This window comes from Acipenser ruthenus, chromosome 44 (genome assembly GCF_902713425.1).
Source record: "Acipenser ruthenus chromosome 44, fAciRut3.2 maternal haplotype, whole genome shotgun sequence".
Classification (NCBI taxonomy): domain Eukaryota; kingdom Metazoa; phylum Chordata; class Actinopteri; order Acipenseriformes; family Acipenseridae; genus Acipenser; species Acipenser ruthenus.
Window position 1 is genome coordinate 5309040 of NC_081232.1, and position 16558 is coordinate 5325597.

Consider the following 16558-nt stretch of genomic DNA (forward strand, 5'->3'; position numbering starts at 1 on the left):
TCATGACTTTTATGTTTAGGGAGCTGGGGGTGATTCCTCAAATATTTCCTTTTGTCCTCCACACATTTCAATTGTAAAATGTAATGCCTGCAGCACTTGATATTCCCAGGTGGTCTCCCATCCAAGTACTAACCAAGCCCAACATTGCTTAGCTTCTGAGATCAGGCTTATCCAAGGTGGTGTGGCCGCAGGCGATTGCATTTCTGCTTTCATGACTTTTATGTTTAGTGAGCTGGGGGTGATTCCTCCAAAATTTCCTTTTGTCCTCCACACATTTCAATTGTAAAATGTAATGCCTGCAGCACTTGATATTCCCAGGTGGTCTCCCATCCAAGTACTAACCAAGCCCAACATTGCTTAGCTTCTGAGATCAGACGAGATCAGGCTTATTCAAGGTGGTGTGGCCGCAGGCGATTGCATTTCTGCTTTCATGACTTTTATGTTTAGTGAGCTGGGGGTGATTCCTCCAAAATTTCCTTTTGTCCTCCACACATTTCAATTGTAAAATGTAATTACAAAAATGTAATGCCTGCAGCACTTGATATTCCCAGGTGGTCTCCCATCCAAGTACTAACCAAGCCCAACATTGCTTAGCTTCTGAGATCAGGCAAGATCAGGCTTATTCAAGGTGGTGTGGCCGCAGGCGATTGCATTTCTGCTTTCATGACTTTTATGTTTAGTGAGCTGGGGGTGATTCCTCCAAAATTTCCTTTTGTCCTCCACACATTTCAATTGTAAAATGTAATGCCTGCAGCACTTGATATTCCCAGGTGGTCTCCCATCCAAGTACTAACCAAGCCCAACATTGCTTAGCTTCTGAGATCAGACGAGATCAGGCTTATTCAAGGTGGTGTGGCCGCAGGCGATTGCATTTCTGCTTTCATGACTTTTATGTTTAGTGAGCTGGGGGTGATTCCTCCAAAATTTCCTTTTGTCCTCCACACATTTCAATTGTAAAATGTAATGCCTGCCGCACTTGATATTCCCAGGTGGTCTCCCATCCAAGTACTAACCAAGCCCAACATTGCTTAGCTTCTGAGATCAGACGAGATCAGGCTTATTCAAGGTGGTGTGGCCGCAGGCGATTGCATTTCTGCTTTCATGACTTTTATGTTTAGTGAGCTGGGGGTGATTCCTCCAAAATTTCCTTTTGTCCTCCACACATTTCAATTGTAAAATGTAATTACAAAAATGTAATGCCTGCAGCACTTGATATTCCCAGGTGGTCTCCCATCCAAGTACTAACCAAGCCCAACATTGCTTAGCTTCTGAGATCAGACGAGATCAGGCTTATTCAAGGTGGTGTGGCCGCAGGCGATTGCATTTCTGCTTTCATGACTTTTATGTTTAGTGAGCTGGGGGTGATTCCTCCAAAAATTCCTTTTGTCCTCCACACATTTCAATTGTAAAATGTAATGACAAAAATGTAATGCCTGCAGCACTTGATATTCCCAGGTGGTCTCCCATCCAAGTACTAACCAAGCCCAACATTGCTTAGCTTCTGAGATCAGACGAGATCAGGCTTATTCAAGGTGGTGTGGCCGCAGGCGATTGCATTTCTGCTTTCATGACTTTTATGTTTAGTGAGCTGGGGGTGATTCCTCCAAAATTTCCTTTTGTCCTCCACACATTTCAATTGTAAAATGTAATGCCTGCAGCACTTGATATTCCCAGGTGGTCTCCCATCCAAGTACTAACCAAGCCCAACATTGCTTAGCTTCTGAGATCAGACGAGATCAGGCTTATTCAAGGTGGTGTGGCCGCAGGAGATTGCATTTCTGCTTTCATGACTTTTATGTTTAGTGAGCTGGGGGTGATTCCTCCAAAATTTCCTTTTGTCCTCCACACATTTCAATTGTAAAATGTAATTACAAAAATGTAATGCCTGCAGCACTTGATATTCCCAGGTGGTCTCCCATCCAAGTACTAACCAAGCCCAACATTGCTTAGCTTCTGAGATCAGACGAGATCAGGCTTATTCAAGGTGGTGTGGCCGCAGGAGATTGCATTTCTGCTTTCATGACTTTTATGTTTAGTGAGCTGGGGGTGATTCCTCCAAAATTTCCTTTTGTCCTCCACACATTTCAATTGTAAAATGTAATTACAAAAATGTAATGCCTGCAGCACTTGATATTCCCAGGTGGTCTCCCATCCAAGTACTAACCAAGCCCAACATTGCTTAGCTTCTGAGATCAGACAAGATCAGGCTTATTCAAGGTGGTGTGGCCGCAGGCGATTGCATTTCTGCTTTCATGACTTTTATGTTTAGTGAGCTGGGGGTGATTCCTCCAAAATTTCCTTTTGTCCTCCACACATTTCAATTGTAAAATGTAATGCCTGCAGCACTTGATATTCCCAGGTGGTCTCCCATCCAAGTACTAACCAAGCCCAACATTGCTTAGCTTCTGAGATCAGACGAGATCAGGCTTATTCAAGGTGGTGTGGCCGCAGGCGATTGCATTTCTCCTTTCATGACTTTTATGTTTAGTGAGCTGGGAGTGATTCCGCCAAAATTTCCTTTTGTCCTCCACAAATTTCAATTGTAAAATGTAATGCCTGCAGCACTTGATATTCCCAGGTGGTCTCCCATCCAAGTACTAACCAAGCCCAACATTGCTTAGCTTCTGAGATCAGACGAGATCAGGCTTATTCAAGGTGGTGTGGCCGCAGGCGATTGCATTTCTGCTTTCATGACTTTTATGTTTAGTGAGCTGGGGGTGATTCCTCCAAAATTTCCTTTTGTCCTCCACACATTTCAATTGTAAAATGTAATTACAAAAATGTAATGCCTGCAGCACTTGATATTCCCAGGTGGTCTCCCATCCAAGTACTAACCAAGCCCAACATTGCTTAGCTTCTGAGATCAGACGAGATCAGGCTTATTCAAGGTGGTGTGGCCGCAGGCGATTGCATTTCTGCTTTCATGACTTTTATGTTTAGTGAGCTGGGGGTGATTCCTCCAAAATTTCCTTTTGTCCTCCACACATTTCAATTGTAAAATGTAATTACAAAAATGTAATGCCTGCAGCACTTGATATTCCCAGGTGGTCTCCCATCCAAGTACTAACCAAGCCCAACATTGCTTAGCTTCTGAGATCAGACGAGATCAGGCTTATTCAAGGTGGTGTGGCCGCAGGCGATTGCATTTCTGCTTTCATGACTTTTATGTTTAGTGAGCTGGGGGTGATTCCTCCAAAATTTCCTTTTGTCCTCCACAAATTTCAATTGTAAAATGTAATGCCTGCAGCACTTGATATTCCCAGGTGGTCTCCCATCCAAGTACTAACCAAGCCCAACATTGCTTAGCTTCTGAGATCAGACGAGATCAGGCTTATTCAAGGTGGTGTGGCCGCAGGCGATTGCATTTCTGCTTTCATGACTTTTATGTTTAGTGAGCTGGGGGTGATTCCTCCAAAATTTCCTTTTGTCCTCCACACATTTCAATTGTAAAATGTAATTACAAAAATGTAATGCCTGCAGCACTTGATATTCCCAGGTGGTCTCCCATCCAAGTACTAACCAAGCCCAACATTGCTTAGCTTCTGAGATCAGACGAGATCAGGCTTATTCAAGGTGGTGTGGCCGCAGGCGATTGCTGTTCTGCTTTCATGACTTTTATGTTTAGTGAGCTGGGGGTGATTCCGCCAAAATTTCCTTTTGTCCTCCACACATTTCAATTGTAAAATGTAATTACAAAAATGTAATGCCTGCAGCACTTGATATTCCCAGGTGGTCTCCCATCCAAGTACTAACCAAGCCCAACATTGCTTAGCTTCTGAGATCAGACGAGATCAGGCTTATTCAAGGTGGTGTGGCCGCAGGCGATTGCATTTCTGCTTTCATGACTTTTATGTTTAGTGAGCTGGGGGTGATTCCTCCAAAATTTCCTTTTGTCCTCCACACATTTCAATTGTAAAATGTAATGCTTGCAGCACTTGATATTCCCAGGTGGTCTCCCATCCAAGTACTAACCAAGCCCAACATTGCTTAGCTTCTGAGATCAGACGAGATCAGGCTTATTCAAGGTGGTGTGGCCGCAGGCGATGGCATTTCTGCTTTCATGACTTTTATGTTTAGTGAGCTGGGGGTGATTCCTCCAAAATTTCCTTTTGTCCTCCACACATTTCAATTGTAAAATATAATTACAAAAATGTAATGCCTGCAGCACTTGATATTCCCAGGGGGTCTCCCATCCAAGTACTAACCAAGCCCAACATTGCTTAGCTTCTGCGATCAGACGAGATCAGGCTTATTCAAGGTGGTGTGGCCGCAGGCGATTGCTGTTCTGCTTTCATGACTTTTATGTTTAGTGAGCTGGGGGTGATTCCGCCAAAATTTCCTTTTGTCCTCCACACATTTCAATTGTAAAATGTAATTACAAAAATGTAATGCCTGCAGCACTTGATATTCCCAGGTGGTCTCCCATCCAAGTACTAACCAAGCCCAACATTGCTTAGCTACTGAGATCAGACGAGATCAGGCTTATTCAAGGTGGTGTGGCCGCAGGCGATTGCATTTCTGCTTTCATGACTTTTATGTTTAGTGAGCTGGGGGTGATTCCTCCAAAATTTCCTTTTGTCCTCCACACATTTCAATTGTAAAATGTAATGCCTGCAGCACTTGATATTCCCAGGTGGTCTCCCATCCAAGTACTAACCAAGCCCAACATTGCTTAGCTTCTGAGATCAGACGAGATCAGGCTTATTCAAGGTGGTGTGGCCGCAGGCGATTGCATTTCTGCTTTCATGACTTTTATGTTTAGTGAGCTGGGGGTGATTCCTCCAAAATTTCCTTTTGTCCTCCACACATTTCAATTGTAAAATGTAATGCCTGCAGCACTTGATATTCCCAGGTGGTCTCCCATCCAAGTACTAACCAAGCCCAACATTGCTTAGCTTCTGAGATCAGACGAGATCAGGCTTATTCAAGGTGGTGTGGCCGCAGGCGATTGCATTTCTGCTTTCATGACTTTTATGTTTAGTGAGCTGGGGGTGATTCCTCCAAAATTTCCTTTTGTCCTCCACACATTTCAATTGTAAAATGTAATGCCTGCCGCACTTGATATTCCCAGGTGGTCTCCCATCCAAGTACTAACCAAGCCCAACATTGCTTAGCTTCTGAGATCAGACGAGATCAGGCTTATTCAAGGTGGTGTGGCCGCAGGCGATTGCATTTCTGCTTTCATGACTTTTATGTTTAGTGAGCTGGGGGTGATTCCTCCAAAATTTCCTTTTGTCCTCCACACATTTCAATTGTAAAATGTAATTACAAAAATGTAATGCCTGCAGCACTTGATATTCCCAGGTGGTCTCCCATCCAAGTACTAACCAAGCCCAACATTGCTTAGCTTCTGAGATCAGACGAGATCAGGCTTATTCAAGGTGGTGTGGCCGCAGGCGATTGCATTTCTGCTTTCATGACTTTTATGTTTAGTGAGCTGGGGGTGATTCCTCCAAAATTTCCTTTTGTCCTCCACACATTTCAATTGTAAAATGTAATGCCTGCAGCACTTGATATTCCCAGGTGGTCTCCCATCCAAGTACTAACCAAGCCCAACATTGCTTAGCTTCTGAGATCAGATGAGATCAGGCTTATTCAAGGTGGTGTGGCCGCAGGCGATTGCATTTCTGCTTTCATGACTTTTATGTTTAGTGAGCTGGGGGTGATTCCTCCAAAATTTCCTTTTGTCCTCCACACATTTCAATTGTAAAATGTAATGCCTGCAGCACTTGATATTCCCAGGTGGTCTCCCATCCAAGTACTTACCAAGCCCAACATTGCTTAGCTTCTGAGATCAGACGAGATCAGGCTTATTCAAGGTGGTGTGGCCGCAGGTGATTGCTGTTCTGCTTTCATGACTTTTATGTTTAGTGAGCTGGGGGTGATTCCTCCAAAATTTCCTTTTGTCCTCCACACATTTCAATTGTAAAATGTAATTACAAAAATGTAATGCCTGCAGCACTTGATATTCCCAGGTGGTCTCCCATCCAAGTACTAACCAAGCCCAACATTGCTTAGCTTCTGAGATCAGACGAGATCAGGCTTATTCAAGGTGGTGTGGCCGCAGGCGATTGCATTTCTGCTTTCATGACTTTTATGTTTAGTGAGCTGGGGGTGATTCCTCCAAAATTTCCTTTTGTCCTCCACACATTTCAATTGTAAAATGTAATTACAAAAATGTAATGCCTGCAGCACTTGATATTCCCAGGTGGTCTCCCATCCAAGTACTAACCAAGCCCAACATTGCTTAGCTTCTGAGATCAGACGAGATCAGGCTTATTCAAGGTGGTGTGGCCGCAGGCGATTGCATTTCTGCTTTCATGACTTTTATGTTTAGTGAGCTGGGGGTGATTCCTCCAAAATTTCCTTTTGTCCTCCACACATTTCAATTGTAAAATGTAATGCCTGCAGCACTTGATATTCCCAGGTGGTCTCCCATCCAAGTACTAACCAAGCCCAACATTGCTTAGCTTCTGAGATCAGACGAGATCAGGCTTATTCAAGGTGGTGTGGCCGCAGGCGATTGCTGGTCTGCTTTCATGACTTTTATGTTTAGTGAGCTGGGGGTGATTCCTCCAAAATTTCCTTTTGTCCTCCACACATTTCAATTGTAAAATGTAATTACAAAAATGTAATGCCTGCAGCACTTGATATTCCCAGGTGGTCTCCCATCCAAGTACTAACCAAGCCCAACATTGCTTAGCTTCTGAGATCAGACGAGATCAGGCTTATTCAAGGTGGTGTGGCCGCAGGCGATTGCATTTCTGCTTTCATGACTTTTATGTTTAGTGAGCTGGGGGTGATTCCTCCAAAATTTCCTTTTGTCCTCCACACATTTCTATTGTAAAATGTAATTACAAAAATATAATGCCTGCAGCACTTGATATTCCCAGGTGGTCTCCCATCCAAGTACTAACCAAGCCCAACATTGCTTAGCTTCTGAGATCAGACGAGATCAGGCTTATTCAAGGTGGTGTGGCCGCAGGCGATTGCATTTCTGCTTTCATGACTTTTATGTTTAGTGAGCTGGGGGTGATTCCTCCAAAATTTCCTTTTGTCCTCCACACATTTCAATTGTAAAATGTAATGACAAAAATGTAATGCCTGCAGCACTTGATATTCCCAGGTGGTCTCCCATCCAAGTACTAACCAAGCCCAACATTGCTTAGCTTCTGAGATCAGACGAGATCAGGCTTATTCAAGGTGGTGTGGCCGCAGGCGATTGCATTTCTGCTTTCATGACTTTTATGTTTAGTGAGCTGGGGGTGATTCCTCCAAAATTTCCTTTTGTCCTCCACACATTTCAATTGTAAAATGTAATGCCTGCAGCACTTGATATTCCCAGGTGGTCTCCCATCCAAGTACTAACCAAGCCCAACATTGCTTAGCTTCTGAGATCAGACGAGATCAGGCTTATTCAAGGTGGTGTGGCCGCAGGAGATTGCATTTCTGCTTTCATGACTTTTATGTTTAGTGAGCTGGGGGTGATTCCTCCAAAATTTCCTTTTGTCCTCCACACATTTCAATTGTAAAATGTAATTACAAAAATGTAATGCCTGCAGCATTTGATATTCCCAGGTGGTCTCCCATCCAAGTACTAACCAAGCCCAACATTGCTTAGCTTCTGAGATCAGACGAGATCAGGCTTATTCAAGGTGGTGTGGCCGCAGGAGATTGCATTTCTGCTTTCATGACTTTTATGTTTAGTGAGCTGGGGGTGATTCCTCCAAAATTTCCTTTTGTCCTCCACACATTTCAATTGTAAAATGTAATTACAAAAATGTAATGCCTGCAGCACTTGATATTCCCAGGTGGTCTCCCATCCAAGTACTAACCAAGCCCAACATTGCTTAGCTTCTGAGATCAGACGAGATCAGGCTTATTCAAGGTGGTGTGGCCGCAGGCGATTGCATTTCTGCTTTCATGACTTTTATGTTTAGTGAGCTGGGGGTGATTCCTCCAAAATTTCCTTTTGTCCTCCACACATTTCAATTGTAAAATGTAATGCCTGCAGCACTTGATATTACCAGGTGGTCTCCCATCCAAGTACTAACCAAGCCCAACATTGCTTAGCTTCTGAGATCAGACGAGATCAGGCTTATTCAAGGTGGTGTGGCCGCAGGCGATTGCATTTCTGCTTTCATGACTTTTATGTTTAGTGAGCTGGGGGTGATTCCTCCAAAATTTCCTTTTGTCCTCCACACATTTCAATTGTAAAATGTAATTACAAAAATGTAATGCCTGCAGCACTTGATATTCCCAGGTGGTCTCCCATCCAAGTACTAACCAAGCCCAACATTGCTTAGCTTCTGAGATCAGACGAGATCAGGCTTATTCAAGGTGGTGTGGCCGCAGGCGATTGCATTTCTGCTTTCATGACTTTTATGTTTAGTGAGCTGGGGGTGATTCCTCCAAAATTTCCTTTTGTCCTCCACACATTTCAATTGTAAAATGTAATGCCTGCAGCACTTGATATTCCCAGGTGGTCTCCCATCCAAGTACTAACCAAGCCCAACATTGCTTAGCTTCTGAGATCAGACGAGAGCAGGCTTATTCAAGGTGGTGTGGCCGCAGGAGATTGCATTTCTGCTTTCATGACTTTTATGTTTAGTGAGCTGGGGGTGATTCCTCCAAAATTTCCTTTTGTCCTCCACACATTTCAATTGTAAAATGTAATTACAAAAATGTAATGCCTGCAGCATTTGATATTCCCAGGTGGTCTCCCATCCAAGTACTAACCAAGCCCAACATTGCTTAGCTTCTGAGATCAGACGAGATCAGGCTTATTCAAGGTGGTGTGGCCGCAGGAGATTGCATTCCTGCTTTCATGACTTTTATGTTTAGTGAGCTGGGGGTGATGCCTCCAAAATTGCCTTTTGTCCTCCACACATTTCAATCGTAAAATGTAATGCCTGCAGCACTTGATATTCCCAGGTGGTCTCCCATCCAAGTACTAACCAAGCCCAACATTGCTTAGCTTCTGAGATCAGACGAGATCAGGCTTATTCAAGGTGGTGTGGCCGCAGGCGATTGCATTTCTGCTTTCATGACTTTTATGTTTAGTGAGCTGGGGGTGATTCCTCCAAAATTTCCTTTTGTCCTCCACACATTTCAATTGTAAAATGTAATGCCTGCAGCACTTGATATTCCCAGGTGGTCTCCCATCCAAGTACTAACCAAGCCCAACATTGCTTAGCTTCTGAGATCAGATGAGATCAGGCTTATTCAAGGTGGTGTGGCCGCAGGCGATTGCATTTCTGCTTTCATGACTTTTATGTTTAGTGAGCTGGGGGTGATTCCTCCAAAATTTCCTTTTGTCCTCCACACATTTCAATTGTAAAATGTAATGCCTGCAGCACTTGATATTCCCAGGTGGTCTCCCATCCAAGTACTTACCAAGCCCAACATTGCTTAGCTTCTGAGATCAGACGAGATCAGGCTTATTCAAGGTGGTGTGGCCGCAGGTGATTGCTGTTCTGCTTTCATGACTTTTATGTTTAGTGAGCTGGGGGTGATTCCTCCAAAATTTCCTTTTGTCCTCCACACATTTCAATTGTAAAATGTAATTACAAAAATGTAATGCCTGCAGCACTTGATATTCCCAGGTGGTCTCCCATCCAAGTACTAACCAAGCCCAACATTGCTTAGCTTCTGAGATCAGACGAGATCAGGCTTATTCAAGGTGGTGTGGCCGCAGGCGATTGCATTTCTGCTTTCATGACTTTTATGTTTAGTGAGCTGGGGGTGATTCCTCCAAAATTTCCTTTTGTCCTCCACACATTTCAATTGTAAAATGTAATTACAAAAATGTAATGCCTGCAGCACTTGATATTCCCAGGTGGTCTCCCATCCAAGTACTAACCAAGCCCAACATTGCTTAGCTTCTGAGATCAGACGAGATCAGGCTTATTCAAGGTGGTGTGGCCGCAGGCGATTGCATTTCTGCTTTCATGACATTTATGTTTAGTGAGCTGGGGGTGATTCCTCCAAAATTTCCTTTTGTCCTCCACACATTTCAATTGTAAAATGTAATGCCTGCAGCACTTGATATTCCCAGGTGGTCTCCCATCCAAGTACTAACCAAGCCCAACATTGCTTAGCTTCTGAGATCAGACGAGATCAGGCTTATTCAAGGTGGTGTGGCCGCAGGCGATTGCTGGTCTGCTTTCATGACTTTTATGTTTAGTGAGCTGGGGGTGATTCCTCCAAAATTTCCTTTTGTCCTCCACACATTTCAATTGTAAAATGTAATTACAAAAATGTAATGCCTGCAGCACTTGATATTCCCAGGTGGTCTCCCATCCAAGTACTAACCAAGCCCAACATTGCTTAGCTTCTGAGATCAGACGAGATCAGGCTTATTCAAGGTGGTGTGGCCGCAGGCGATTGCATTTCTGCTTTCATGACTTTTATGTTTAGTGAGCTGGGGGTGATTCCTCCAAAATTTCCTTTTGTCCTCCACACATTTCTATTGTAAAATGTAATTACAAAAATATAATGCCTGCAGCACTTGATATTCCCAGGTGGTCTCCCATCCAAGTACTAACCAAGCCCAACATTGCTTAGCTTCTGAGATCAGACGAGATCAGGCTTATTCAAGGTGGTGTGGCCGCAGGCGATTGCATTTCTGCTTTCATGACTTTTATGTTTAGTGAGCTGGGGGTGATTCCTCCAAAATTTCCTTTTGTCCTCCACACATTTCAATTGTAAAATGTAATTACAAAAATGTAATGCCTGCAGCACTTGATATTCCCAGGTGGTCTCCCATCCAAGTACTAACCAAGCCCAACATTGCTTAGCTTCTGAGATCAGACGAGATCAGGCTTATTCAAGGTGGTGTGGCCGCAGGCGATTGCATTTCTGCTTTCATGACTTATGTTTAGTGAGCTGGGGGTGATTCCTCCAAAATTTCCTTTTGTCCTCCACACATTTCAATTGTAAAATGTAATTACAAAAATGTAATGCCTGCAGCACTTGATATTCCCAGGTGGTCTCCCATCCAAGTACTAACCAAGCCCAACATTGCTTAGCTTCTGAGATCAGACGAGATCAGGCTTATTCAAGGTGGTGTGGCCGCAGGCGATTGCATTTCTGCTTTCATGACTTTTATGTTTAGTGAGCTGGGGGTGATTCCTCCAAAATTTCCTTTTGTCCTCCACACATTTCAATTGTAAAATGTAATGCCTGCAGCACTTGATATTCCCAGGTGGTCTCCCATCCAAGTACTAACCAAGCCCAACATTGCTTAGCTTCTGAGATCAGACGAGATCAGGCTTATACAAGGTGGTGTGGCCGCAGGCGATTGCATTTCTGCTTTCATGACTTTTATGTTTAGTGAGCTGGGGGTGATTCCTCCAAAATTTCCTTTTGTCCTCCACACATTTCAATTGTAAAATGTAATGCCTGCAGCACTTGATATTCCCAGGTGGTCTCCCATCCAAGTACTAACCAAGCCCAACATTGCTTAGCTTCTGAGATCAGACGAGATCAGGCTTATTCAAGGTGGTGTGGCCGCAGGCGATTGCATTTCTGCTTTCATGACTTTTATGTTTAGTGAGCTGGGGGTGATTCCTCCAAAATTTCCTTTTGTCCTCCACACATTTCAATTGTAAAATGTAATTACTAAAATGTAATGCCTGCAGCACTTGATATTCCCAGGTGGTCTCCCATCCAAGTACTAACCAAGCCCAACATTGCTTAGCTTCTGAGATCAGACGAGATCAGGCTTATTCAAGGTGGTGTGGCCGCAGGCGATTGCATTTCTGCTTTCATGACTTTTATGTTTAGTGAGCTGGGGGTGATTCCTCCAAAATTTCCTTTTGTCCTCCACACATTTCAATTGTAAAATGTAATTACTAAAATGTAATGCCTGCAGCACTTGATATTCCCAGGTGGTCTCCCATCCAAGTACTAACCAAGCCCAACATTGCTTAGCTTCTGAGATCAGACGAGATCAGGCTTATTCAAGGTGGTGTGGCCGCAGGCGATTGCATTTCTGCTTTCATGACTTTTATGTTTAGTGAGCTGGGGGTGATTCCTCCAAAATTTCCTTTTGTCCTCCACACATTTCAATTGTAAAATGTAATGCCTGCAGCACTTGATATTCCCAGGTGGTCTCCCATGCAAGTACTAACCAAGCCCAACATTGCTTAGCTTCTGAGATCAGACGAGATCAGGCTTATTCAAGGTGGTGTGGCCGCAGGCGATTGCATTTCTGCTTTCATGACTTTTATGTTTAGTGAGCTGGGGGTGATTCCTCCCAAATTTCCTTTTGTCCTCCACACATTTCAATTGTAAAATGTAATTACAAAAATGTAATGCCTGCAGCACTTGATATTCCCAGGTGGTCTCCCATCCAAGTACTAACCAAACCCAACATTGCTTAGCTTCTGAGATCAGACGAGAGCAGGCTTATTCAAGGTGGTGTGGCCGCAGGCGATTGCATTTCTGCTTTCATGACTTTTATGTTTAGTGAGCTGGGGGTGATTCCTCCAAAATTTCCTTTTGTCCTCCACACATTTCAATTGTAAAATGTAATTACAAAAATGTAATGCCTGCAGCACTTGATATTCCCAGGTGGTCTCCCATCCAAGTACTAACCAAGCCCAACATTGCTTAGCTTCTGAGATCAGACGAGATCAGGCTTATTCAAGGTGGTGTGGCCGCAGGCGATTGTATTTCTGCTTTCATGACTTTTATGTTTAGTGAGCTGGGGGTGATTCCTCCAAAATTTCCTTTTGTCCTCCACACATTTCAATTGTAAAATGTAATGCCTGCAGCACTTGATATTCCCAGGTGGTCTCCCATCCAAGTACTAACCAAGCCCAACATTGCTTAGCTTCTGAGATCAGACGAGATCAGGCTTATTCAAGGTGGTGTGGCCGCAGGCGATTGCATTTCTGCTTTCATGACTTTTATGTTTAGTGAGCTGGGGGTGATTCCTCCAAAATTTCCTTTTGTCCTCCACACATTTCAATTGTAAAATGTAATTACAAAAATGTAATGCCTGCAGCACTTGATATTCCCAGGTGGTCTCCCATCCAAGTACTAACCAAGCCCAACATTGCTTAGCTTCTGAGATCAGACGAGATCAGGCTTATTCAAGGTGGTGTGGCCGCAGGCGATTGCATTTCTGCTTTCATGACTTTTATGTTTAGTGAGCTGGGGGTGATTCCTCCAAAATTTCCTTTTGTCCTCCACACATTTCAATTGTAAAATGTAATGCCTGCAGCACTTGATATTCCCAGGTGGTCTCCCATCCAAGTACTAACCAAGCCCAACATTGCTTAGCTTCTGAGATCAGACGAGATCAGGCTTATTCAAGGTGGCGTGGCCGCAGGCGATTGCATTTCTGCTTTCATGACTTTTATGTTTAGTGAGCTGGGGGTGATTCCTTTAAAATTTCCTTTTGTCCTCCACACATTTCAATTGTAAAATGTAATGCCTGCAGCACTTGATATTCCCAGGTGGTCTCCCATCCAAGTACTAACCAAGCCCAACATTGCTTAGCTTCTGAGATCAGACGAGATCAGGCTTATTCAAGGTGGTGTGGCCGCAGGCGATTGCATTTCTGCTTTCATGACTTTTATGTTTAGTGAGCTGGGGGTGATTCCTCCAAAATTTCCTTTTGTCCTCCACACATTTCAATTGTAAAATGTAATGCCTGCAGCACTTGATATTCCCAGGTGGTCTCCCATCCAAGTACTAACCAAGCCCAACATTGCTTAGCTTCTGAGATCAGACGAGATCAGGCTTATTCAAGGTGGTGTGGCCGCAGGCGATTGCATTTCTGCTTTCATGACTTTTATGTTTAGTGAGCTGGGGGTGATTCCTCCAAAATTTCCTTTTGTCCTCCACACATTTCAATTGTAAAATGTAATTACAAAAATGTAATGCCTGCAGCACTTGATATTCCCAGGTGGTCTCCCATCCAAGTACTAACCAAGCCCAACATTGCTTAGCTTCTGAGATCAGACGAGATCATGCTTATTCAAGGTGGTGTGGCCGCAGGCGATTGCATTTCTGCTTTCATGACTTTTATGTTTAGTGAGCTGGGGGTGATTCCTCCAAAATTTCCTTTTGTCCTCCACACATTTCAATTGTAAAATGTAATGCCTGCAGCACTTGATATTCCCAGGTGGTCTCCCATCCAAGTACTAACCAAGCCCAACATTGCTTAGCTTCTGAGATCAGACGAGATCAGGCTTATTCAAGGTGGTGTGGCCGCAGGCGATTGCATTTCTGCTTTCATGACTTTTATGTTTAGTGAGCTGGGGGTGATTCCTCCAAAATTTCCTTTTGTCCTCCACACATTTCAATTGTAAAATGTAATGCCTGCAGCACTTGATATTCCCAGGTGGTCTCCCATCCAAGTACTAACCAAGCCCAACATTGCTTAGCTTCTGAGATCAGACGAGATCAGGCTTATTCAAGGTGGTGTGGCCGCAGGCGATTGCTGTTCTGCTTTCATGACTTTTATGTTTAGTGAGCTGGGGGTGATTCCTCCAAAATTTCCTTTTGTCCTCCACACATTTCAATTGTAAAATGTAATGCCTGCAGCACTTGATATTCCCAGGTGGTCTCCCATCCAAGTACTAACCAAGCCCAACATTGCTTAGCTTCTGAGATCAGACGAGATCAGGCTTATTCAAGGTGGTGTGGCCGCAGGCGATGGCATTTCTGCTTTCATGACTTTTATGTTTAGTGAGCTGGGGGTGATTCCTCCAAAATTTCCTTTTGTCCTCCACACATTTCAATTGTAAAATGTAATTACAAAAATGTAATGCCTGCAGCACTTGATATTCCCAGGTGGTCTCCCATCCAAGTACTAACCAAGCCCAACATTGCTTAGCTTCTGAGATCAGACGAGATCAGGCTTATTCAAGGTGGTGTGGCCGCAGGCGATTGCATTTCTGCTTTCATGACTTTTATGTTTAGTGAGCTGGGGGTGATTCCTCCAAAATTTCCTTTTGTCCTCCACACATTTCAATTGTAAAATGTAATGCCTGCAGCACTTGATATTCCCAGGTGGTCTCCCATCCAAGTACTAACCAAGCCCAACATTGCTTAGCTTCTGAGATCAGACGAGATCAGGCTTATTCAAGGTGGTGTGGCCGCAGGCGATTGCATTTCTGCTTTCATGACTTTTATGTTTAGTGAGCTGGGGGTGATTCCTCCAAAATTTCCTTTTGTCCTCCACACATTTCAATTGTAAAATGTAATGCCTGCAGCACTTGATATTCCCAGGTGGTCTCCCATCCAAGTACTAACCAAGCCCAACATTGCTTAGCTTCTGAGATCAGACGAGATCAGGCTTATTCAAGGTGGTGTGGCCGCAGGCGATTGCATTTCTGCTTTCATGACTTTTATGTTTAGTGAGCTGGGGGTGATTCCTCCAAAATTTCCTTTTGTCCTCCACACATTTCAATTGTAAAATGTAATTACAAAAATGTAATGCCTGCAGCACTTGATATTCCCAGGTGGTCTCCCATCCAAGTACTAACCAAGCCCAACATTGTTTAGCTTCTGAGATCAGACGAGATCAGGCTTATTCAAGGTGGTGTGGCCGCAGGCGATTGCATTTCTGCTTTCATGACTTTTATGTTTAGTGAGCTGGGGGTGATTCCTCCAAAATTTCCTTTTGTCCTCCACACATTTCAATTGTAAAATGTAATGCCTGCAGCACTTGATATTCCCAGGTGGTCTCCCATCCAAGTACTAACCAAGCCCAACATTGCTTAGCTTCTGAGATCAGACGAGATCAGGCTTATTCAAGGTGGTGTGGCCGCAGGCGATTGCATTTCTGCTTTCATGACTTTTATGTTTAGTGAGCTGGGGGTGATTCCTCCAAAATTTCCTTTTGTCCTCCACACATTTCAATTGTAAAATGTAATGCCTGCAGCACTTGATATTCCCAGGTGGTCTCCCATCCAAGTACTAACCAAGCCCAACATTGCTTAGCTTCTGAGATCAGACGAGATCAGGCTTATTCAAGGTGGTGTGGCCGCAGGCGATTGCTGTTCTGCTTTCATGACTTTTATGTTTAGTGAGCTGGGGGTGATTCCTCCAAAATTTCCTTTTGTCCTCCACACATTTCAATTGTAAAATGTAATTACAAAAATGTAATGCCTGCAGCACTTGATATTCCCAGGTGGTCTCCCATCCAAGTACTAACCAAGCCCAACATTGCTTAGCTTCTGAGATCAGACGAGATCAGGCTTATTCAAGGTGGTGTGGCCGCAGGCGATTGCATTTCTGCTTTCATGACTTTTATGTTTAGTGAGCTGGGGGTGATTCCTCCAAAATTTCCTTTTGTCCTCCACACATTTCAATTGTAAAATGTAATGCCTGCAGCACTTGATATTCCCAGGTGGTCTCCCATCCAAGTACTAACCAAGCCCAACATTGCTTAGCTTCTGAGATCAGACGAGATCAGGCTTATTCAAGGTGGTGTGGCCGCAGGCGCTTGCATTTCTGCTTTCATGACTTTTATGTTTAGTGAGCTGGGGGTGATTCCTCCAAAATTTCCTTTTGTCCTCCACACATTTCAATTGTAAAA

General features: G+C 43.8%; 67 non-coding genes and 6 pseudogenes across 67 annotated transcripts; all 73 read right to left on the reverse strand.

Annotated features, from left to right (window-relative positions):
- Nucleotides 1-84: 84 nt before the first annotated feature.
- Nucleotides 85-193, reverse strand: LOC131715244 (5S ribosomal RNA; annotated as a pseudogene).
- Nucleotides 194-293: 100 nt separating this feature from the next.
- LOC131719171 (5S ribosomal RNA) lies at nucleotides 294-412 on the reverse strand. Its single transcript, XR_009318067.1, has one exon. It is a non-coding gene; the product is annotated as a 5S ribosomal RNA (ribosomal RNA).
- Nucleotides 413-526: 114 nt separating this feature from the next.
- Nucleotides 527-645, reverse strand: LOC131713364 (5S ribosomal RNA; annotated as a pseudogene).
- Nucleotides 646-745: 100 nt separating this feature from the next.
- On the reverse strand, nucleotides 746-864 carry LOC131719173 (5S ribosomal RNA). The gene has a single exon (XR_009318069.1). It is a non-coding gene; the product is annotated as a 5S ribosomal RNA (ribosomal RNA).
- A 100-nt stretch (nucleotides 865-964) lies between these two features.
- LOC131711741 (5S ribosomal RNA) lies at nucleotides 965-1083 on the reverse strand. The gene has a single exon (XR_009313629.1). It is a non-coding gene; the product is annotated as a 5S ribosomal RNA (ribosomal RNA).
- Nucleotides 1084-1197: 114 nt separating this feature from the next.
- On the reverse strand, nucleotides 1198-1316 carry LOC131719174 (5S ribosomal RNA). Its single transcript, XR_009318070.1, has one exon. It is a non-coding gene; the product is annotated as a 5S ribosomal RNA (ribosomal RNA).
- Nucleotides 1317-1430: 114 nt separating this feature from the next.
- LOC131719175 (5S ribosomal RNA) lies at nucleotides 1431-1549 on the reverse strand. The gene has a single exon (XR_009318071.1). It is a non-coding gene; the product is annotated as a 5S ribosomal RNA (ribosomal RNA).
- Nucleotides 1550-1649: 100 nt separating this feature from the next.
- Nucleotides 1650-1768, reverse strand: LOC131710700 (5S ribosomal RNA). The gene has a single exon (XR_009312582.1). It is a non-coding gene; the product is annotated as a 5S ribosomal RNA (ribosomal RNA).
- A 114-nt stretch (nucleotides 1769-1882) lies between these two features.
- On the reverse strand, nucleotides 1883-2001 carry LOC131710701 (5S ribosomal RNA). Its single transcript, XR_009312583.1, has one exon. It is a non-coding gene; the product is annotated as a 5S ribosomal RNA (ribosomal RNA).
- A 114-nt stretch (nucleotides 2002-2115) lies between these two features.
- Nucleotides 2116-2234, reverse strand: LOC131711857 (5S ribosomal RNA). The gene has a single exon (XR_009313746.1). It is a non-coding gene; the product is annotated as a 5S ribosomal RNA (ribosomal RNA).
- A 100-nt stretch (nucleotides 2235-2334) lies between these two features.
- On the reverse strand, nucleotides 2335-2453 carry LOC131719176 (5S ribosomal RNA). The gene has a single exon (XR_009318072.1). It is a non-coding gene; the product is annotated as a 5S ribosomal RNA (ribosomal RNA).
- A 100-nt stretch (nucleotides 2454-2553) lies between these two features.
- Nucleotides 2554-2672, reverse strand: LOC131719178 (5S ribosomal RNA). Its single transcript, XR_009318073.1, has one exon. It is a non-coding gene; the product is annotated as a 5S ribosomal RNA (ribosomal RNA).
- Nucleotides 2673-2786: 114 nt separating this feature from the next.
- Nucleotides 2787-2905, reverse strand: LOC131719179 (5S ribosomal RNA). Its single transcript, XR_009318074.1, has one exon. It is a non-coding gene; the product is annotated as a 5S ribosomal RNA (ribosomal RNA).
- A 114-nt stretch (nucleotides 2906-3019) lies between these two features.
- On the reverse strand, nucleotides 3020-3138 carry LOC131719180 (5S ribosomal RNA). Its single transcript, XR_009318075.1, has one exon. It is a non-coding gene; the product is annotated as a 5S ribosomal RNA (ribosomal RNA).
- Nucleotides 3139-3238: 100 nt separating this feature from the next.
- Nucleotides 3239-3357, reverse strand: LOC131719181 (5S ribosomal RNA). The gene has a single exon (XR_009318076.1). It is a non-coding gene; the product is annotated as a 5S ribosomal RNA (ribosomal RNA).
- Nucleotides 3358-3471: 114 nt separating this feature from the next.
- On the reverse strand, nucleotides 3472-3590 carry LOC131719182 (5S ribosomal RNA). The gene has a single exon (XR_009318077.1). It is a non-coding gene; the product is annotated as a 5S ribosomal RNA (ribosomal RNA).
- Nucleotides 3591-3704: 114 nt separating this feature from the next.
- Nucleotides 3705-3823, reverse strand: LOC131719183 (5S ribosomal RNA). Its single transcript, XR_009318079.1, has one exon. It is a non-coding gene; the product is annotated as a 5S ribosomal RNA (ribosomal RNA).
- Nucleotides 3824-3923: 100 nt separating this feature from the next.
- Nucleotides 3924-4042, reverse strand: LOC131711340 (5S ribosomal RNA). The gene has a single exon (XR_009313224.1). It is a non-coding gene; the product is annotated as a 5S ribosomal RNA (ribosomal RNA).
- Nucleotides 4043-4156: 114 nt separating this feature from the next.
- On the reverse strand, nucleotides 4157-4275 carry LOC131712694 (5S ribosomal RNA). The gene has a single exon (XR_009314585.1). It is a non-coding gene; the product is annotated as a 5S ribosomal RNA (ribosomal RNA).
- A 114-nt stretch (nucleotides 4276-4389) lies between these two features.
- On the reverse strand, nucleotides 4390-4508 carry LOC131710305 (5S ribosomal RNA). The gene has a single exon (XR_009312177.1). It is a non-coding gene; the product is annotated as a 5S ribosomal RNA (ribosomal RNA).
- Nucleotides 4509-4608: 100 nt separating this feature from the next.
- LOC131719185 (5S ribosomal RNA) lies at nucleotides 4609-4727 on the reverse strand. The gene has a single exon (XR_009318081.1). It is a non-coding gene; the product is annotated as a 5S ribosomal RNA (ribosomal RNA).
- A 100-nt stretch (nucleotides 4728-4827) lies between these two features.
- On the reverse strand, nucleotides 4828-4946 carry LOC131719186 (5S ribosomal RNA). Its single transcript, XR_009318082.1, has one exon. It is a non-coding gene; the product is annotated as a 5S ribosomal RNA (ribosomal RNA).
- A 100-nt stretch (nucleotides 4947-5046) lies between these two features.
- Nucleotides 5047-5165, reverse strand: LOC131711742 (5S ribosomal RNA). The gene has a single exon (XR_009313630.1). It is a non-coding gene; the product is annotated as a 5S ribosomal RNA (ribosomal RNA).
- Nucleotides 5166-5279: 114 nt separating this feature from the next.
- LOC131719187 (5S ribosomal RNA) lies at nucleotides 5280-5398 on the reverse strand. Its single transcript, XR_009318083.1, has one exon. It is a non-coding gene; the product is annotated as a 5S ribosomal RNA (ribosomal RNA).
- A 100-nt stretch (nucleotides 5399-5498) lies between these two features.
- On the reverse strand, nucleotides 5499-5617 carry LOC131717913 (5S ribosomal RNA). Its single transcript, XR_009316806.1, has one exon. It is a non-coding gene; the product is annotated as a 5S ribosomal RNA (ribosomal RNA).
- Nucleotides 5618-5717: 100 nt separating this feature from the next.
- Nucleotides 5718-5836, reverse strand: LOC131711916 (5S ribosomal RNA). Its single transcript, XR_009313805.1, has one exon. It is a non-coding gene; the product is annotated as a 5S ribosomal RNA (ribosomal RNA).
- A 114-nt stretch (nucleotides 5837-5950) lies between these two features.
- LOC131719189 (5S ribosomal RNA) lies at nucleotides 5951-6069 on the reverse strand. The gene has a single exon (XR_009318084.1). It is a non-coding gene; the product is annotated as a 5S ribosomal RNA (ribosomal RNA).
- Nucleotides 6070-6183: 114 nt separating this feature from the next.
- LOC131719190 (5S ribosomal RNA) lies at nucleotides 6184-6302 on the reverse strand. The gene has a single exon (XR_009318085.1). It is a non-coding gene; the product is annotated as a 5S ribosomal RNA (ribosomal RNA).
- A 100-nt stretch (nucleotides 6303-6402) lies between these two features.
- Nucleotides 6403-6521, reverse strand: LOC131719191 (5S ribosomal RNA). The gene has a single exon (XR_009318086.1). It is a non-coding gene; the product is annotated as a 5S ribosomal RNA (ribosomal RNA).
- A 114-nt stretch (nucleotides 6522-6635) lies between these two features.
- LOC131719192 (5S ribosomal RNA) lies at nucleotides 6636-6754 on the reverse strand. The gene has a single exon (XR_009318087.1). It is a non-coding gene; the product is annotated as a 5S ribosomal RNA (ribosomal RNA).
- A 114-nt stretch (nucleotides 6755-6868) lies between these two features.
- Nucleotides 6869-6987, reverse strand: LOC131719193 (5S ribosomal RNA). Its single transcript, XR_009318088.1, has one exon. It is a non-coding gene; the product is annotated as a 5S ribosomal RNA (ribosomal RNA).
- A 114-nt stretch (nucleotides 6988-7101) lies between these two features.
- LOC131719194 (5S ribosomal RNA) lies at nucleotides 7102-7220 on the reverse strand. Its single transcript, XR_009318090.1, has one exon. It is a non-coding gene; the product is annotated as a 5S ribosomal RNA (ribosomal RNA).
- Nucleotides 7221-7320: 100 nt separating this feature from the next.
- On the reverse strand, nucleotides 7321-7439 carry LOC131710702 (5S ribosomal RNA). Its single transcript, XR_009312584.1, has one exon. It is a non-coding gene; the product is annotated as a 5S ribosomal RNA (ribosomal RNA).
- A 114-nt stretch (nucleotides 7440-7553) lies between these two features.
- LOC131713262 (5S ribosomal RNA) lies at nucleotides 7554-7672 on the reverse strand (annotated as a pseudogene).
- Nucleotides 7673-7786: 114 nt separating this feature from the next.
- Nucleotides 7787-7905, reverse strand: LOC131719195 (5S ribosomal RNA). Its single transcript, XR_009318091.1, has one exon. It is a non-coding gene; the product is annotated as a 5S ribosomal RNA (ribosomal RNA).
- Nucleotides 7906-8005: 100 nt separating this feature from the next.
- On the reverse strand, nucleotides 8006-8124 carry LOC131712608 (5S ribosomal RNA). Its single transcript, XR_009314499.1, has one exon. It is a non-coding gene; the product is annotated as a 5S ribosomal RNA (ribosomal RNA).
- Nucleotides 8125-8238: 114 nt separating this feature from the next.
- Nucleotides 8239-8357, reverse strand: LOC131719197 (5S ribosomal RNA). Its single transcript, XR_009318093.1, has one exon. It is a non-coding gene; the product is annotated as a 5S ribosomal RNA (ribosomal RNA).
- Nucleotides 8358-8457: 100 nt separating this feature from the next.
- LOC131713487 (5S ribosomal RNA) lies at nucleotides 8458-8576 on the reverse strand (annotated as a pseudogene).
- A 114-nt stretch (nucleotides 8577-8690) lies between these two features.
- On the reverse strand, nucleotides 8691-8809 carry LOC131713264 (5S ribosomal RNA; annotated as a pseudogene).
- A 100-nt stretch (nucleotides 8810-8909) lies between these two features.
- Nucleotides 8910-9028, reverse strand: LOC131719198 (5S ribosomal RNA). The gene has a single exon (XR_009318094.1). It is a non-coding gene; the product is annotated as a 5S ribosomal RNA (ribosomal RNA).
- A 100-nt stretch (nucleotides 9029-9128) lies between these two features.
- Nucleotides 9129-9247, reverse strand: LOC131717924 (5S ribosomal RNA). The gene has a single exon (XR_009316817.1). It is a non-coding gene; the product is annotated as a 5S ribosomal RNA (ribosomal RNA).
- A 100-nt stretch (nucleotides 9248-9347) lies between these two features.
- LOC131711917 (5S ribosomal RNA) lies at nucleotides 9348-9466 on the reverse strand. Its single transcript, XR_009313806.1, has one exon. It is a non-coding gene; the product is annotated as a 5S ribosomal RNA (ribosomal RNA).
- Nucleotides 9467-9580: 114 nt separating this feature from the next.
- LOC131719199 (5S ribosomal RNA) lies at nucleotides 9581-9699 on the reverse strand. Its single transcript, XR_009318095.1, has one exon. It is a non-coding gene; the product is annotated as a 5S ribosomal RNA (ribosomal RNA).
- Nucleotides 9700-9813: 114 nt separating this feature from the next.
- On the reverse strand, nucleotides 9814-9932 carry LOC131719200 (5S ribosomal RNA). The gene has a single exon (XR_009318096.1). It is a non-coding gene; the product is annotated as a 5S ribosomal RNA (ribosomal RNA).
- A 100-nt stretch (nucleotides 9933-10032) lies between these two features.
- On the reverse strand, nucleotides 10033-10151 carry LOC131719201 (5S ribosomal RNA). Its single transcript, XR_009318097.1, has one exon. It is a non-coding gene; the product is annotated as a 5S ribosomal RNA (ribosomal RNA).
- Nucleotides 10152-10265: 114 nt separating this feature from the next.
- Nucleotides 10266-10384, reverse strand: LOC131719202 (5S ribosomal RNA). The gene has a single exon (XR_009318098.1). It is a non-coding gene; the product is annotated as a 5S ribosomal RNA (ribosomal RNA).
- A 114-nt stretch (nucleotides 10385-10498) lies between these two features.
- On the reverse strand, nucleotides 10499-10617 carry LOC131719203 (5S ribosomal RNA). Its single transcript, XR_009318099.1, has one exon. It is a non-coding gene; the product is annotated as a 5S ribosomal RNA (ribosomal RNA).
- A 114-nt stretch (nucleotides 10618-10731) lies between these two features.
- LOC131719204 (5S ribosomal RNA) lies at nucleotides 10732-10850 on the reverse strand. Its single transcript, XR_009318100.1, has one exon. It is a non-coding gene; the product is annotated as a 5S ribosomal RNA (ribosomal RNA).
- Nucleotides 10851-10962: 112 nt separating this feature from the next.
- On the reverse strand, nucleotides 10963-11081 carry LOC131719205 (5S ribosomal RNA). The gene has a single exon (XR_009318101.1). It is a non-coding gene; the product is annotated as a 5S ribosomal RNA (ribosomal RNA).
- A 100-nt stretch (nucleotides 11082-11181) lies between these two features.
- On the reverse strand, nucleotides 11182-11300 carry LOC131709853 (5S ribosomal RNA). Its single transcript, XR_009311717.1, has one exon. It is a non-coding gene; the product is annotated as a 5S ribosomal RNA (ribosomal RNA).
- Nucleotides 11301-11400: 100 nt separating this feature from the next.
- Nucleotides 11401-11519, reverse strand: LOC131719206 (5S ribosomal RNA). The gene has a single exon (XR_009318102.1). It is a non-coding gene; the product is annotated as a 5S ribosomal RNA (ribosomal RNA).
- Nucleotides 11520-11633: 114 nt separating this feature from the next.
- Nucleotides 11634-11752, reverse strand: LOC131719208 (5S ribosomal RNA). The gene has a single exon (XR_009318104.1). It is a non-coding gene; the product is annotated as a 5S ribosomal RNA (ribosomal RNA).
- Nucleotides 11753-11866: 114 nt separating this feature from the next.
- On the reverse strand, nucleotides 11867-11985 carry LOC131719209 (5S ribosomal RNA). The gene has a single exon (XR_009318105.1). It is a non-coding gene; the product is annotated as a 5S ribosomal RNA (ribosomal RNA).
- A 100-nt stretch (nucleotides 11986-12085) lies between these two features.
- On the reverse strand, nucleotides 12086-12204 carry LOC131710798 (5S ribosomal RNA). The gene has a single exon (XR_009312680.1). It is a non-coding gene; the product is annotated as a 5S ribosomal RNA (ribosomal RNA).
- A 114-nt stretch (nucleotides 12205-12318) lies between these two features.
- LOC131713613 (5S ribosomal RNA) lies at nucleotides 12319-12437 on the reverse strand (annotated as a pseudogene).
- A 114-nt stretch (nucleotides 12438-12551) lies between these two features.
- On the reverse strand, nucleotides 12552-12670 carry LOC131719210 (5S ribosomal RNA). The gene has a single exon (XR_009318106.1). It is a non-coding gene; the product is annotated as a 5S ribosomal RNA (ribosomal RNA).
- Nucleotides 12671-12770: 100 nt separating this feature from the next.
- Nucleotides 12771-12889, reverse strand: LOC131719211 (5S ribosomal RNA). The gene has a single exon (XR_009318107.1). It is a non-coding gene; the product is annotated as a 5S ribosomal RNA (ribosomal RNA).
- A 114-nt stretch (nucleotides 12890-13003) lies between these two features.
- Nucleotides 13004-13122, reverse strand: LOC131719212 (5S ribosomal RNA). Its single transcript, XR_009318108.1, has one exon. It is a non-coding gene; the product is annotated as a 5S ribosomal RNA (ribosomal RNA).
- Nucleotides 13123-13222: 100 nt separating this feature from the next.
- LOC131710616 (5S ribosomal RNA) lies at nucleotides 13223-13341 on the reverse strand. Its single transcript, XR_009312499.1, has one exon. It is a non-coding gene; the product is annotated as a 5S ribosomal RNA (ribosomal RNA).
- A 100-nt stretch (nucleotides 13342-13441) lies between these two features.
- LOC131719213 (5S ribosomal RNA) lies at nucleotides 13442-13560 on the reverse strand. Its single transcript, XR_009318109.1, has one exon. It is a non-coding gene; the product is annotated as a 5S ribosomal RNA (ribosomal RNA).
- Nucleotides 13561-13660: 100 nt separating this feature from the next.
- Nucleotides 13661-13779, reverse strand: LOC131719214 (5S ribosomal RNA). Its single transcript, XR_009318110.1, has one exon. It is a non-coding gene; the product is annotated as a 5S ribosomal RNA (ribosomal RNA).
- Nucleotides 13780-13893: 114 nt separating this feature from the next.
- LOC131712064 (5S ribosomal RNA) lies at nucleotides 13894-14012 on the reverse strand. Its single transcript, XR_009313953.1, has one exon. It is a non-coding gene; the product is annotated as a 5S ribosomal RNA (ribosomal RNA).
- A 100-nt stretch (nucleotides 14013-14112) lies between these two features.
- On the reverse strand, nucleotides 14113-14231 carry LOC131719215 (5S ribosomal RNA). The gene has a single exon (XR_009318111.1). It is a non-coding gene; the product is annotated as a 5S ribosomal RNA (ribosomal RNA).
- A 100-nt stretch (nucleotides 14232-14331) lies between these two features.
- Nucleotides 14332-14450, reverse strand: LOC131719216 (5S ribosomal RNA). Its single transcript, XR_009318112.1, has one exon. It is a non-coding gene; the product is annotated as a 5S ribosomal RNA (ribosomal RNA).
- Nucleotides 14451-14550: 100 nt separating this feature from the next.
- On the reverse strand, nucleotides 14551-14669 carry LOC131719217 (5S ribosomal RNA). Its single transcript, XR_009318113.1, has one exon. It is a non-coding gene; the product is annotated as a 5S ribosomal RNA (ribosomal RNA).
- Nucleotides 14670-14783: 114 nt separating this feature from the next.
- LOC131719219 (5S ribosomal RNA) lies at nucleotides 14784-14902 on the reverse strand. Its single transcript, XR_009318115.1, has one exon. It is a non-coding gene; the product is annotated as a 5S ribosomal RNA (ribosomal RNA).
- Nucleotides 14903-15002: 100 nt separating this feature from the next.
- On the reverse strand, nucleotides 15003-15121 carry LOC131719220 (5S ribosomal RNA). The gene has a single exon (XR_009318116.1). It is a non-coding gene; the product is annotated as a 5S ribosomal RNA (ribosomal RNA).
- A 100-nt stretch (nucleotides 15122-15221) lies between these two features.
- On the reverse strand, nucleotides 15222-15340 carry LOC131719221 (5S ribosomal RNA). The gene has a single exon (XR_009318117.1). It is a non-coding gene; the product is annotated as a 5S ribosomal RNA (ribosomal RNA).
- A 114-nt stretch (nucleotides 15341-15454) lies between these two features.
- Nucleotides 15455-15573, reverse strand: LOC131710213 (5S ribosomal RNA). The gene has a single exon (XR_009312082.1). It is a non-coding gene; the product is annotated as a 5S ribosomal RNA (ribosomal RNA).
- Nucleotides 15574-15673: 100 nt separating this feature from the next.
- Nucleotides 15674-15792, reverse strand: LOC131719222 (5S ribosomal RNA). Its single transcript, XR_009318118.1, has one exon. It is a non-coding gene; the product is annotated as a 5S ribosomal RNA (ribosomal RNA).
- Nucleotides 15793-15892: 100 nt separating this feature from the next.
- Nucleotides 15893-16011, reverse strand: LOC131719223 (5S ribosomal RNA). Its single transcript, XR_009318119.1, has one exon. It is a non-coding gene; the product is annotated as a 5S ribosomal RNA (ribosomal RNA).
- Nucleotides 16012-16125: 114 nt separating this feature from the next.
- Nucleotides 16126-16244, reverse strand: LOC131719225 (5S ribosomal RNA). The gene has a single exon (XR_009318121.1). It is a non-coding gene; the product is annotated as a 5S ribosomal RNA (ribosomal RNA).
- A 100-nt stretch (nucleotides 16245-16344) lies between these two features.
- Nucleotides 16345-16463, reverse strand: LOC131719226 (5S ribosomal RNA). The gene has a single exon (XR_009318122.1). It is a non-coding gene; the product is annotated as a 5S ribosomal RNA (ribosomal RNA).
- Between the last annotated feature and the right edge of the window lie 95 nt (nucleotides 16464-16558).